The following is a 13,492-nucleotide window of genomic DNA, read 5'->3' as shown; positions in this document are numbered from 1 at the left end:
CATATTAGGAGAAATTGAATTAATATTTAACTCTGGAATTACTTTATGTGGGAATAATTTTGCCTAAGAATCAGATTTGACCCAACTTGAAGCATAGGAAACTATCCCCTTGAAGTCAAATGTGACAAAAATGCACCATTTCTTCACATTCCCTTCTTTCCTGTCTACATCTTTCTTTCTCACTTGTACACTGTGGTGAGCAGACACCCCAAGCACAAAAGTATCTGATTCTGTGTAATCTCACATATTCTCCACAGGCACAGGGTATTGAAGGGAGACCAGGTCTCTGAATGAGGAGAGACAGAGTCAACACAATTGTCATATGTGATGAGAGGACTTTGTTAAATTAGAACAACAGCATGTGCAATCAGAAGGGAATTATGTGAGCTGCATCCCTGAAACTAATGTGCAAGTGTGGATATGATGAGAAACAAGCTCTCTGAGACTCAATACTGCAAAGATTTTGGACTGATTTTCTCTGAGCTTATGGAATAAAACGATTATCCACCTTCCACTTTTCTCTGTTATTAATATTTTAAAGAAACTCAGCAATTTATCAAATTTTATAATGTAATTCTCAGTTACTTAGAGTAACGCATCCAGTTTCTATTTTTATATAGTGCTACAGATTATCCCACATAAATTTCTCCTCTTAACATCTGTTTTCAAGAATTTCTCCCTACTAACAGTGGAGTGTGGGTCGAGACACAGTCCCAAACTGTGGACAAAAATAGGCCAATAATTGCCATAGGCATGTTTGCAAAGGAAGTTTCAATTTCCCAAAACCATTTGATTTCAAGAGTACAGTCATTGAATACCAAATACCACACAGTCAGTAGTAAACTCAGGAGAGACAGAACAGTTTGCATTCACTGTGCAAACCCAAACACCCTCACGACTGTCCATGTTACACATGGAAGCTTTGTCAGTAGATGGCCAGAGCAGACCCCTAAGCCTGAAACACATGGAAGAAGATAATGGAATCACTTATAATCTCATCAAAGTTTCTATTAAATCTCGAGCAGGTGAGTCTGCACCTTAAAAATGGCAGCTATTCACCAATAAAATGGGTGGCACCTTTGCTATCCACACAGAATTGAGGCATCACAAATGACTTGAAACACAGAAATGTTCCCTGTATACTCACCATCAATATCCTGGACTAGTGCAGGGAATAAACACAGAACAATAAAGCAATAGCTGGAATAACATAATGCAAATGAACTGCATTTTTTCACCACTGTACTGAAACAGTAAGATGCAAAATGCTGCTGCACATTATCATACTGAGCATGTTTTCTAGTCACATAAAAGGTATGAAATGAAAGAAGAAGGGTAAGTTGCATATTCTGGAAAACTTTCTGGAAATGTGGTCGTATTATGCTGTAGAAACAACTCCCAGGAGAGCAATGTGAATGAGATAGGGCAAAATCATGGGTAAAAACATAATAAGAAATAAGGAAACAAACAGCTTGATTCACATGATTCTACAATGGTAAGCAGAGGGGGGGTTTTAGATGTTGTCACTTTTTTTTTACAGACATAAACTATTTCATGAGAGCAGTTTTAGGCTCCATTTAAAGTTACTAATTCTGGATTTTTTTACAACCAAATCCTTGCCTCAACAATCAGGTCAAGTCCTGAAATGTGCATTGTCTTGACTAAAATAACAAATCCCCCAGCTGAAATGCACTTAGGCTCAGGATAAATCATTGTCACAATGAAAATTGTTACAGCACATCAAAGACTAATTTAGAAACAGGAGATGTCCAGAACTGATCCATTTGATTTTTCACCTATGGAAGCCTCTGCACAAAGGTGACACAGGTCAGGGTGAAATAAAGACATTTCCTTATGGTTTGGAGATGTGTGATCCAACTTGCATTCCCACAGCAAGTGGAGAACTGCAGCAAACAGCAGAGCCCAAGGTTTCTCAGTAAAAGGCAGAACTAGATAGAATGACAACAGCAGCTCCCCTTGTAACTGTTCATAACTAGCAGCAGTTTGCATTTCCAAGAATGAAACCCCACAAAAGTCTTAGGGCAGCTCTCTGGGGAAACAGTTACTGCACCACCCTGGGAACACCCACCAGCCCAGTCTGGTTTGTGTGACTGTCACCCTGCCTGTACCAAACCAGGGACTGAGGGCTCCCCACACACATTTCATGCTGCACATCCTGTAGCTCAGTCTCAGTGATAGAATTTCTACTTGCCCTTCTAAGCACTAAAGTAATCATTTTATTCCCCCAAATCAGGGTGCTACAAATTCAAATTCAAATACAAATGAATATGAAACAGTTGCCCTTACAAAAGCTTTTTTTTTTATAATTGCCAAATACTGAGCAAATGTTCATGCCCTTTAAAAAAATATTACAGAGAGAGACAAAAACCCAAACCTAAATTATAGCTCACTCTCTGTTGTCTGTGGCACACATATGCAAAACTGTACAGACAGGTGCACTGGTAGGGCACAGCATAGCTGTGAAAGCATTAACTTCACATTTTAGGAAAACACAACAGCTGAGAAACCACTCCACACTGAATGTTTATGAAACCGTCTTAGAGTTGAAACTAATAATGAAGAATATATGCATTAAAGAGTTAAATTTTACTTACCAGCTTAGGCTATCCAAGGCAAAAACGTGAACAAGTTGCTGGTAATTGTCCACTGTCTTCCTTCAATGGATCACATTAGCTTTGCTGTCTCTGCTGGCTCAGCCTCTGGGCAGAATGAGTAAACCTCTTCCTTATACTGCATGAATGATCAGATATGGAAAAGCTTATTACTAGTAATTACACAAGTCCAAGACTGCTGATAAAATCTCAGAGCAGAACAGTATTGAAAGCAAATAGTGTTGTATCACAGGTAAAATGTTTGGTGCCTTAACTGTACTCGAGTTACCTGTGCAGCTACAGGAGTGACTGCTCTGGGAAGCTCTTGTTTCCATGTCAAAGAAGCCATGGGTCCTGTGTGCTTTTAGCTTGTTGGAGCCTCCAAAACTGATCAGCAGCACAGCGTGCAAGGAGAAAAAAGAATTACTGCCAGAGTAAACCAAACTGCCACTGTAATTAATTTGCCACGAAATATGGGCAAAAAGACATTAATGCAGCCATCTTCAAGCAGTTGGCTTTGTGTTAAAACAATCAAAAGGGGAAGAAAAAAATCCCAGTGCTACACTCAGTGCAGTAATGCTTGTTGCATGTGATGTATTGTTTCTTCTTTCTTGAAGCACGCTGCCACTACAGCTGTCTGCAATCATAGCAACAAAAGCAGCAACCAGAGCCATAGCTGTGGGACATCTGCAGGATCACTGGAAAGCTCCCAGCCTGAGCAGGTTATGCTTAAAAAAAAGATTATTAAATGAATAAGAAAAACAAGCCCTAGTGAAACAGGTCCTGTAATGTCTGCATTAGCAGCTTCCAAAATAGTAGAATGGTGGCATTTCGAAATCTAATTTTTTTTTTTTTTACTATAGGGCTAAAAATGCAAATGCAGGATCCCACGGAAACCCACAAAAATGTTGCTAAGTCAAATATGGAATAGCTGTACTTAGAATTCTAAAAATAGTGTAGGTGATAATCAAAGAGAAACAACAATCTAGAAAATTGTTATCCTTCTGGACAGCCCACTGGGTTAAATTTGTGTAACCAGAACACTCCTGTGTAACATCTGGCAATAGAAAAGAATTAAAACACACTAATTCCTGGGTCTGTCATAGCCAATGATCAATAATATCTACAGAACAGGTATTTTTTATTGTTTTTAAAGGGATATCAGAGCTGGAGTTACAGTCTGCTGAAAAAATTCCCCTGGTTTTATTCAGACATGATGCTTATCTTTTGGAAAATGTTGGAAACCTCCCAAAATCCGGTGATCAGCCTGATTCTCCCACCTTTCAGGACTCAGTTCAGGATGCTGTGCCTCCTACCAAATAGCAGCTTTTCGCCCAAGTAGCTGAACCTAAAACGTAGTCCCAGGCCTGATGTTTGTATACAATGGAACTTGAACTTAGTCTGTATTTTTAGATCAATCTGGATATGGACCAAACCCTTCTCTGAGGGTTTTTCTCTATGCACATATGCATCCATATCCACGTGGGGGTGTTAACAAGCACACGGATGTATCTCAAGGACATAACAAGAATATCAAATGCAATTACTTATGTGTTTTACTGCAGCAGAGAATTGAAAAGTGCTGGGACAACATACTATGAACAACATTCCTCCTCCTATACTGTGAAAATCAGAGTGTATAGGGTTCCCTCTTTTGTTCTGCCCCTCCTAAGGATCATCAGTCAGAAGGCAGCAGGACAGCTGACTGAGGTCAGTGCTCCTTGCCAACAGGAGAAAATTGGAAATCTTTTAAAAACCACCAAATACCTCTCTAACACTGAGATACTATCTGGAAAAAAAGCATGCTGAAAATCTGAGAGGTTTACATCAGTTCAAATTAAATGTAAGCCTAAAAAATCCATTTTAAGTGCTGTGCTAAATAGACATGATTCTTCTGAGTCCAAATCCCTGGTTAAGGTTTTTTTGGTCTGTATGGACCCCACCTATGGAGCTCACTTGGGAATGAATTCTCAATTTCCAGCTGCTTTCAGGGATAAATCTTAAGTGAGTTTACTGAAACTAGTCTATTCTTGAACATTTTCTAGAAGTTTCTCACTGTGGGTCAATACTCCTCCTTCTCTCCTTTGCTTTCTCTCTTCAGACTGGTGGAAAGTAGCCCTTGTACAGTTGCCATTTCAATTTTTATAATGCTTAATACTTCTCTATTGCTACCCAAACAATATTTGGTACAACAGCAAAAGTCAAGATGTTTTCTTGCCCAAGCTAGTTCTGTGAAAGACAACTAGGATTTTTTTAATATAACCCCCCCCATATTTATGATCTCCCTGACCTATGAATATAAGTTCATTATTAAGCTGTTCAAAAGCCAGAAGACACAAAAGAGCACTCAGCAAGGTAAGAGGAGTAATAATAAACTTATCAAATTATAAAGTCATGAAATCGATTACTGAAAATTATTATTGCATGTGTATAAGTGGGTGCAAGAGGCACTTACATCTAGTTGTGGAAATGGAGAAGACTAAAAGACCTTCAGAAAACAAACACCTGGGTTTATGATAAACACAGGGAAGCAGATCTGTTAGTCTGATCTTGTACCGAAATTTGTTTGTTCTCAAGCCTTTGATGCTCCCATGAGATGACCTGGAGATGTCAGCCTTTTATTACTGCACTTGCTGATATTCCACACTTATTAGTCAAACAGAGTATTTTGGTGGCTATACTCACACTGCTGACTTACTGAGATTTTCATTCCATGACTGATGACTCCAGAAGTTCACTACCTGCAGTGCACACCGTGAGCTGATTCCACAAGTTGTTGCTATTATTACTATTGCTAGAGCCCCACATTTTTGTGAAGATGTTTGTTTAATGGGACATTTCATTCAGAGAGGCCACCCAAGTTGGCTGATTCACCGACACTGTCACCAAAACGTTCCCCCCCTGTTGATCTCAGCTTTGTACCCCACAGATATTTTTGCTGTTGTATTGGCCGTCAGCTCCATTTAGCAAATTCTGTTTGCTTCTTCCCTGGGACGTTTCTGGGATGAGGGAGGCGAGGGATGAGGAGCTCTCAGCGCCGCTCCGTGTCCCAGGTTTTCGCGTCCTCCATCGATAGGTGGCAGCGTTCGCCCAGTTCTCCAAAATCCTGGAGTGGTCCCTGGAGCAGCGGCCACACAGGGACCGCCTTGTCCCCAGCACACGATGTCCAACTCTTCCTTGCAGATGGCATCCCACGTCCTCCATCCCCAGAAACATTCCCATGTTTTGTATCGCATAGATTGAGTTTGGGAAAAACATTTGGTAGACCAATAGTCTGGAAGCCGGGTGGGAAGTTTGGAGCAAAGAATCTCACATAGAGCCTGACTTTTCTTCCAAATCAGCCCATAACAAAGCTCTCATCATCATAAGAGACAAAGCTGTATTTTAGGCTGTTCATAATCCCCCTCAAAGAACAAATATTGCTCAGTTGTCAGATCTGATATCAGGCAACGGAGCCAGGCAGACTGGATACCTGGGAATGGGATCTCCAGCCCCTCTCCCAAAGTAGCATGGTCAGGATAGCTCTGGCTGGCATTTGTATGCTCTCTCATTTTGAAAATCCATGACTAGAAAGGTGGATAAAGTGACTCTGTTCCTTGAAATGAAATATTGGGGTGTTTTTTTATTACAGTCAAAAGTATTCAGTGGGAAAGGTAAAATAAAAACAGAACTCCCTAAAGCCTATAAAAGTATATCTTTCTTTGCCCCCTCCCCCCTCATTATTTCTTGCAAGCATTTATACATATAAGGTACTGCAGTAAATTCCAACTCTGGTTTTGGCAATTCCTGCCTCTCTGGCTCCTTGTTTACCTATCATCTTTCACACATACCCCTTTGCCAATTTGTTAATTCTCTGTCCTATTCCCCGATTTCTTGTGTTTCCTCAAGGACATTGATCTGAGTCTTACCATTTCACTAGTTCCTTTAGGCAGTGTTCTTGATCCAAATCCACAGCAAATAACCTATTATCCACAGAGACACAGTAGTATTCAGTGTGCTCGTAAAAAAAAGACAAATATTTCCCAGTTCATCAGTCACAGACGTGATCAAACTTAAGAAATTCTGAAATTGCGAGTGAAGAAAAAAAAATTGTGCTTGGAGTAAGTTTAGAAAATTTCCCAATGAAATAATTTTCCCAAGTGTTTTGAAATATTTGAGACGCCCGTGATGCAAAGTGACTAAATGGAACTGAGCTTGGCAGCCCTGGCTCCTCCAGGCTCCCTGCTGGATCCAGGGCTCCCAACCTGTGCTCCTCTCAGCACAACCCGGATTTCAGCCCACCCAGGCTCTGCTGCAGGGCTGAGGGGGGCAGACACAGCAGCACTCGGGGCTCGCAGGCTCCCACTTGCACAGGAAGGGCTGTGGAGGCCGGGAGTGCTCCAGCTTTGGGGCAGCCTGGAGGGCAGCGCTGCCCCGGAGCTGTGGCCTTGCTGCTTGGATCTCTGAGTCTGGTTTTAGGTGAACCAGCAGAAAACCAGGGCTGTTTGCTCAGAATTCCATAAAGGTGGCATGGTTTCTGGTACAGTCACAGTCACATAACAATTCCTGGCTGCAGTGGAATAGAATCAGGCCTGGAGTGTCTGAGCTGCAAAACACTCCTTAGTCATGTGGGATCATTTGGAGTGTATGTTAAGGCAGACAGAAATACCTTGGTGGAATGAGTCCACCACCTTCCTGTTTGAACCAAGGAATTAAAGAGCAGCTGCTGCTCCCTTAGGGATCCACATACCAACCAAGAGATGTGCACCAACCTTGCTTGATGGGAATGCTGCCCTACTTCAGAACCAACAGAGCTCATTTTTGCTGATGGTGCCTATAATTGTTCTCCAGATTGGGAAAACCCCCTAAATTTGTGCCAACACATCTATCTTCAGAAAGCATGTAAAAGTACGTAAGACCACTGGACATATCCGAAGATACTCATTCCCCAAGATCCTTATCCTCCTATAAGATAATTTGTTCATCAGAAACAAATTACCCAGCTGAACATCACAGAAATAATGACGTTGTCAGCAACAGCAGCACAACTGTGATGTTTTGTCAGCCTCCTGTTGATTATGCTATCTAGTCAGATGCTCCAGATAGAGATAATTTATGCCATGTATTGTTTGGCCATGACTACTCCCAGCTGCACTGCATTTAATTCAAGTTACAGCAGAATATATTACAAACAGAAATTAGGAGGCTTTTCACAGCTGGCAATTTCTAGATTAGGGAAGAATAAAGAAAAACCAGAATTTACCAATGTTGAGCATGGAACAAAGCTGAACAGAGGCAGACATACAACTCCAGAGAAGCACATTTTTTTTTTAAGCTACATTTTTAGAGTTGTGACACAGTCATTAAAAAACACAAAAAGAACATGTAAATATATAGGTGTCATTGCAATTTTTGTGTGATTGCAGCAATTAGCAGTGTACTTACTAATATAAGACCTATTTCTGAAGATTGATCTCCCTTTTCTGCAAAACTTGTATAAGAGCATCTGTTATAAAGCACTACACAACTGTTATCATTTTTCATACTGAATAAAGAGACAACTTTGATAACAAAAGAACAACTTCCTACTGTTCTGTGAACACCAAACACTGTTTTTTTCATTAATCAGATACTCCTTAAAGAGCACCTTGTTTGCCCTGATAAAAGCAGAGATCTGTTTGCAAGCAATGATTTCTCTTTAACAAATTAAAATCAGGCATTTAAAAAGAGACACAAAAAGCCAACCAACAAACAAAAAAAATGCAAACCAAACCAAACAACACTCGAAGAAGGTACCATTGCAGGAAAACTTGGCTGCTGAGGACAAGGAGTAGGAAGAGGGGGGCTGTTTTCAAAGGCTAACATTTACCTGGGGAGAATAATTTGTCCAGATCCTGATGGAGATAGATTATTTTAGATAACAACAATTCAAACCCAGAGCCTATTTGTCTGCATTAGCAGAGGAAGAACCAAAGGAGATCTGTCTCACTGGAGCAGCTTTTGTGAGTAGCCCCGTAGGCCATCTCTGTTACAGAGGAGCATCCAAATTCTGGCTGTGAGAGTTTTCCACAGGCTGGAATTCATACTGCAATCACTTGGTCTGATGTGGCTGTTCATTTACATTTGAGTTAAAATGAAAATAACTCTGAGGAATTCCAAACCAGTGTCTCACAGGAGCGATACAAAAACCTAAACAGAATAGAAGCAATTGCTGTGAAGTAATTCCAGATTTTCCAGTGCCATTCTATTTCACATGGAGTTCAAGAGCACATTTAAACCTTCATTTGTTACAGAGCATTTATGAGAGCTTTCAAATCACGAAGATCCAAGGTTTACTGCAGAGGCAATGTACAGGGACACAACAAATTTTGTTAAAACCTCTTTGTATTTTACAGAGACAAGGACATATCATTGTGTATACTTTTCAAGGGGCACAGCAAAATCAGTGGCAAAACTCAAAATACGGGATTGTTCTTTCCTCAAGTGCAACATTTCAATAAAAGTGAAATTAAAATGCAGGAGATGCAACCAAATCTTTCCTGTGTAGAGCAGAAAAGATCTGTAACATACTTTGCCAAAAATCATTACTTTTTTATTGCAGTGGAGGCTTTTACAATATGAAGCAGCGAGAACAGCAGCTCATGAAAATATCTTCTCATCACTTTCCTTAAGCTCTAAAACTGATGAATCTGTTCCCTTTCAATTAGTCATGTCAGTAAGCAATAAACCCCAGTACTCAGCCTCCCTGTGTTCTGAGTCCTCTCCACCACCAGAAAGGAGATCAGACCAGGAAGGGATCACTGCTCCCAGCAGCACATCCTCTTTGGATGGATGTGGTTCACAGCTTCTCTTCCCATTCCTCTGTCTTCTTCCCATCCTCACTAATGCATCAACCCACTGCAAAGGTGAGAAATGAAGCTGAAATAAACTCCTGCTTTTCAAGGCAGCTTGCAGCAGGTCTTACTCTGGTTTCCAAAAAGTCAAAGAGAATCTGATTCAGACCAGGAGATTCTTGGGTTTATTCCCCATATTCAGGTTCTGACTTAGCAAAATCCACGGCATGCAGCCTTCAAGCCACCTATTATTCCTTTCAGGACTGAAAGGAACCCAGTCCCTCTTCAGGAGGGGTTGTGGTAAAGGACAGATCCTGAGGTCTATGAACTTCCCTCCTGTTCAAAGGCCCACTGGGATGTCTTTACTCAGTCTCCTAATCCTCACATCAGAAAGAACAATGCTGGCTAATCTTGGCACTTCCAGCATACAACAGGACTCTGGCAAGTGCTGGAATCCACTGTGGGCAGGACAACTCCTGGCCTGCTCCAAATCACACTCTGAGCTGGTTCAGTCTCATCACCTTTTTTTCTTCAAACCACATTAAAACACTTGTTAGTCCCAGAGTAGAGATGTTGGCTGGGAAAACCTTTGAGATCTCAGGCTCACATACCCTAAAAGTTTCCTGTATCAAGAATGTTTTGTTATCTACATGTTCACTTATGTTTCAGTTACATGCAGCACATTGAAAATATTAAAAATTAACTTCAAAAAGTGTAAAAAACCAACACCCCAACAGAATATTATAAATAACTACTACCTATATTCTTATAAATGAAGAACTTCAAAAGTGTTTGTACATCATCAGCCAGATATTACATTCATTAGAGCTGTCACAGGAGACAGATGGGGAATATAATTTGCTAAAGATGGGATATTGATTTGAAAACAAGGACTCATGGTCCAATGAAACAACATTCTCTGCAGCTAGAAGTGCTAATCTGACTTCATCTGAATAGCCTTAATAAACATTTGCAAACCCAGGCTGCTTAGGTGGCTTAATTAAGAAAACACTTGCTTTTCACCTTTAGGAATTAATTTCCTTCAGGGTCGGTGTTTGGTGGTCTTACAGCTATCACAAGAACTTCTACACACTTTGGAATGATTAATGATCCCTGTTCTGAAAAATTATGAGGTGCTATAAGGAGAAATTAACTGAATTCACACAATGTGAAACCTCTCACTGAATAGCTTGTCTCTGTGTATTTTTTTTTTAAAAGGGGCATGATCTGTGTGTGTGTGAGTCAGAGATAACTCGGACATGAGTGCCCCCTCTCCCAGAGGCAACACTGAGCCCAAGTGAAGTTCTACAGATATTAAGTGCTGACAAGAGAATTATCCTTCAAATAACACTGGTCAATATGACACCTGAGCGTTTGTACAGAAAAAAACAAACGACTCCCAAGGTTTTAATTCAGATGCTCTTCTTGATTGTAAAATCACCCCTTCCCCCCAAGGCACAAACCCAAAAATGTGCAGTTTTATCACACCAATTTGAATCCCTGTTTTGTGACTTTTTTTATATTGGTAAATAATATGCTTTAGGTCATATTCTGCAGAGTTTCACTCAATGCAGGTCTTTTGAATGGTTGCAACTGAGAATATAATTTGCCTCTTGAAGGCACTATTCTGGAAGAATTCCTGCATCTGGGCCTCTGTCCCCTTTCCCAAACAGGCACTACTGCAACAGATTCCAGACAACATCCAGTGTTGCTACTCAGCCAGCAATAAAGCCACAGATTTGCGATGACATGGATGATAATTTATTATACACAATCCTCTTCACAGAGAATCTTGTGCTGCAATACTTTGGAAGCACCTGATCTTTTCTCTTGCCTGTACTTTCTGATAAAACTATGTAGTTTGGTTTTAATTAGGGGCCCTAATTAGAAAGAACTTGAACATTAGCAACTGTCGGCATGCAGGATGAATTTGTTGCCTTGCTTCATCTTTTACATAAATTTGCTGAATAACAGAAGGTCGATTTGGTGATTCCAGCTGCACTTGGGAAGACTCAGTGTTAAACATGAATCACAGGGCTCTTTCTTAGAATTGCTGGTGCAGATGGCTCTGTTGCCTGCTGTTCAATACAAACAAGGTGACTGTTCTTGAGAGAAATATTGAGCTACAGACAGGGGGGGAAAAGTCAAGCTGGCACGAACAACTTCAGCATTAAATCATAGGTAAGGAGCAACCATGAAAAAAAATTTTAACAAAGGGGTTCAATGACAGAGCAATCCCTTTTACAATATTCTATCAGAAAACTGAGGTACATTTTCACACTGTCTTCAGCACAGAGATGGGGGTTTTGTATGGGAATTACTGCTGTAAGTACAAACACTTGAAAGGTCCATGGATTGCAAACAGGTGGAACAGGAAAAGGAAAGTAGCAAGAGAGGTTTGTCCAATGGTTATTAAGTGTAGCTGTGGCAGAGCTAGAATTGGACATTAATATTGTTCCAGTATTTAAATCTTATTATATGGCTTAACAGAAATGCTGAAATTCTGTCCAATCTTTTGATTTTTACCCCCCTCCCCTGATTTTTACTCTCCCATTCAAGAAGCTACCATGCAACTGAATTTTCACATTACTGACATGCTACATTGATAACTGTATTAGGAAAACCCATAGATTAGATTACATAAAGTTAGAACAGGATAAAGCTAGTGGTCAACTAATAATTCCATAATTTTTCTTTAAATGAGGCTATTTAAATGAGGCTACTTTAAAAATCAGTTTAGCACTAAGGAATGAATCTGTACTTCAGCAAAAGCCAAAGTATCGGTATTTTAATATCATAGAAAAGTTTGATTACTGAACTCATTATTATATCACAGTCTCCCAGTTTAAATACAACTGTGAGACTGATATCATATTGCTATAATACAGTTCTTCTTATTTTCTGAAGGACATGCAGACACTCAGAAAAGCATGTTCAAACAGATTCAATCTTTAAAGAACGATTTTTTAGAAGGCTGAGAAATCCAAGACTAACTACCAGCCTCCTGAAAACAGGCAATCTAAAAATTGAATGCTTTGATATATCAGCACAGGAACTGTGCTGGGAGAATACAAAATTGGGGGACACATAAAAAGGCAAGTGAAGCAGTTCTGTTTTCTAACTCTGGAAGAAGCACAAGATATAAGCTTAATAGTAGCAGTCCACCACCACAAAGGTTGCCTGGACTTCCCTCTATTTGTACCAGAATTTAGCTTGTAAATACAAGTGCTAGAAAAAACCTGATTCACAGAATTCCAAAGAGCTCTAATATGAGTTTAAAGAAACAATGCAATCATAGTTATACACCATTAAACCCAGAAATTTTGGACAGAGTTTTTCCACGAACTTATCCATGAATGTTATTCTAATATGCATCATCATGTTCAATAGGCTTTTGAGAATAATAATAAGAATAATACAACTGGTACTTTCAGCCAGAATCATTTATACAGCCCTTATGAAAAATAAAGATTTCAGGCTTTAAAGGGAAATGAATCTTCTCCAATTTTCTGTGATCTTCCTTCCATAATGGGGGCTCTTATTTTGTCAGCAAATAATAACCACTCCTCTAAATTACTGCCTTTTGGATATCTCCTAAAGAGCTGCTGGTTTCTCAGCTTCCTTAGCTCTTAGGTTTGGATAAGGAGAATCTCTCCATAGGTTACAAACACAAAACCTCGGTGCACACGAGAAATATTTACTTTCCTCAGCTTCTTCAACCCTAAATTCAACAATCCCAAAGAGCAAATCCCAGCACAAAGAGCAGCCCTAACAAACCTTGGCAGGCCCGAGCTGCTGCTGCCTCTGTGTTGTCAATGAGTTGTCAAAATGCAGCAGCAAAGTGGTTCTGAGCTCAGGCAGGATTTCCAACCGTGCACATGGTGCTCACAGGAGATGGCAGGGGAAGAATTAAATGTCACTCACATGCCAGAAATACTTTTAAAAGTGGGAAATAAATGAGTGATCACAAGTGTACAGGAAAATCCAATAGGATTGTAGTGGTAAGTTTGGAACTTGCAGGAAAAGCTGTGGGCCTGCAAGGTGTGTTTTTTCCAGGGCTTGCTCCCA

Source organism: Manacus vitellinus, unplaced genomic scaffold, assembly GCF_001715985.3.
Source record: "Manacus vitellinus isolate BGI_N305 unplaced genomic scaffold, ASM171598v3 scaffold_24_pilon, whole genome shotgun sequence".
Classification (NCBI taxonomy): domain Eukaryota; kingdom Metazoa; phylum Chordata; class Aves; order Passeriformes; family Pipridae; genus Manacus; species Manacus vitellinus.
Note: the sequence above shows the minus strand (reverse complement) of the source record.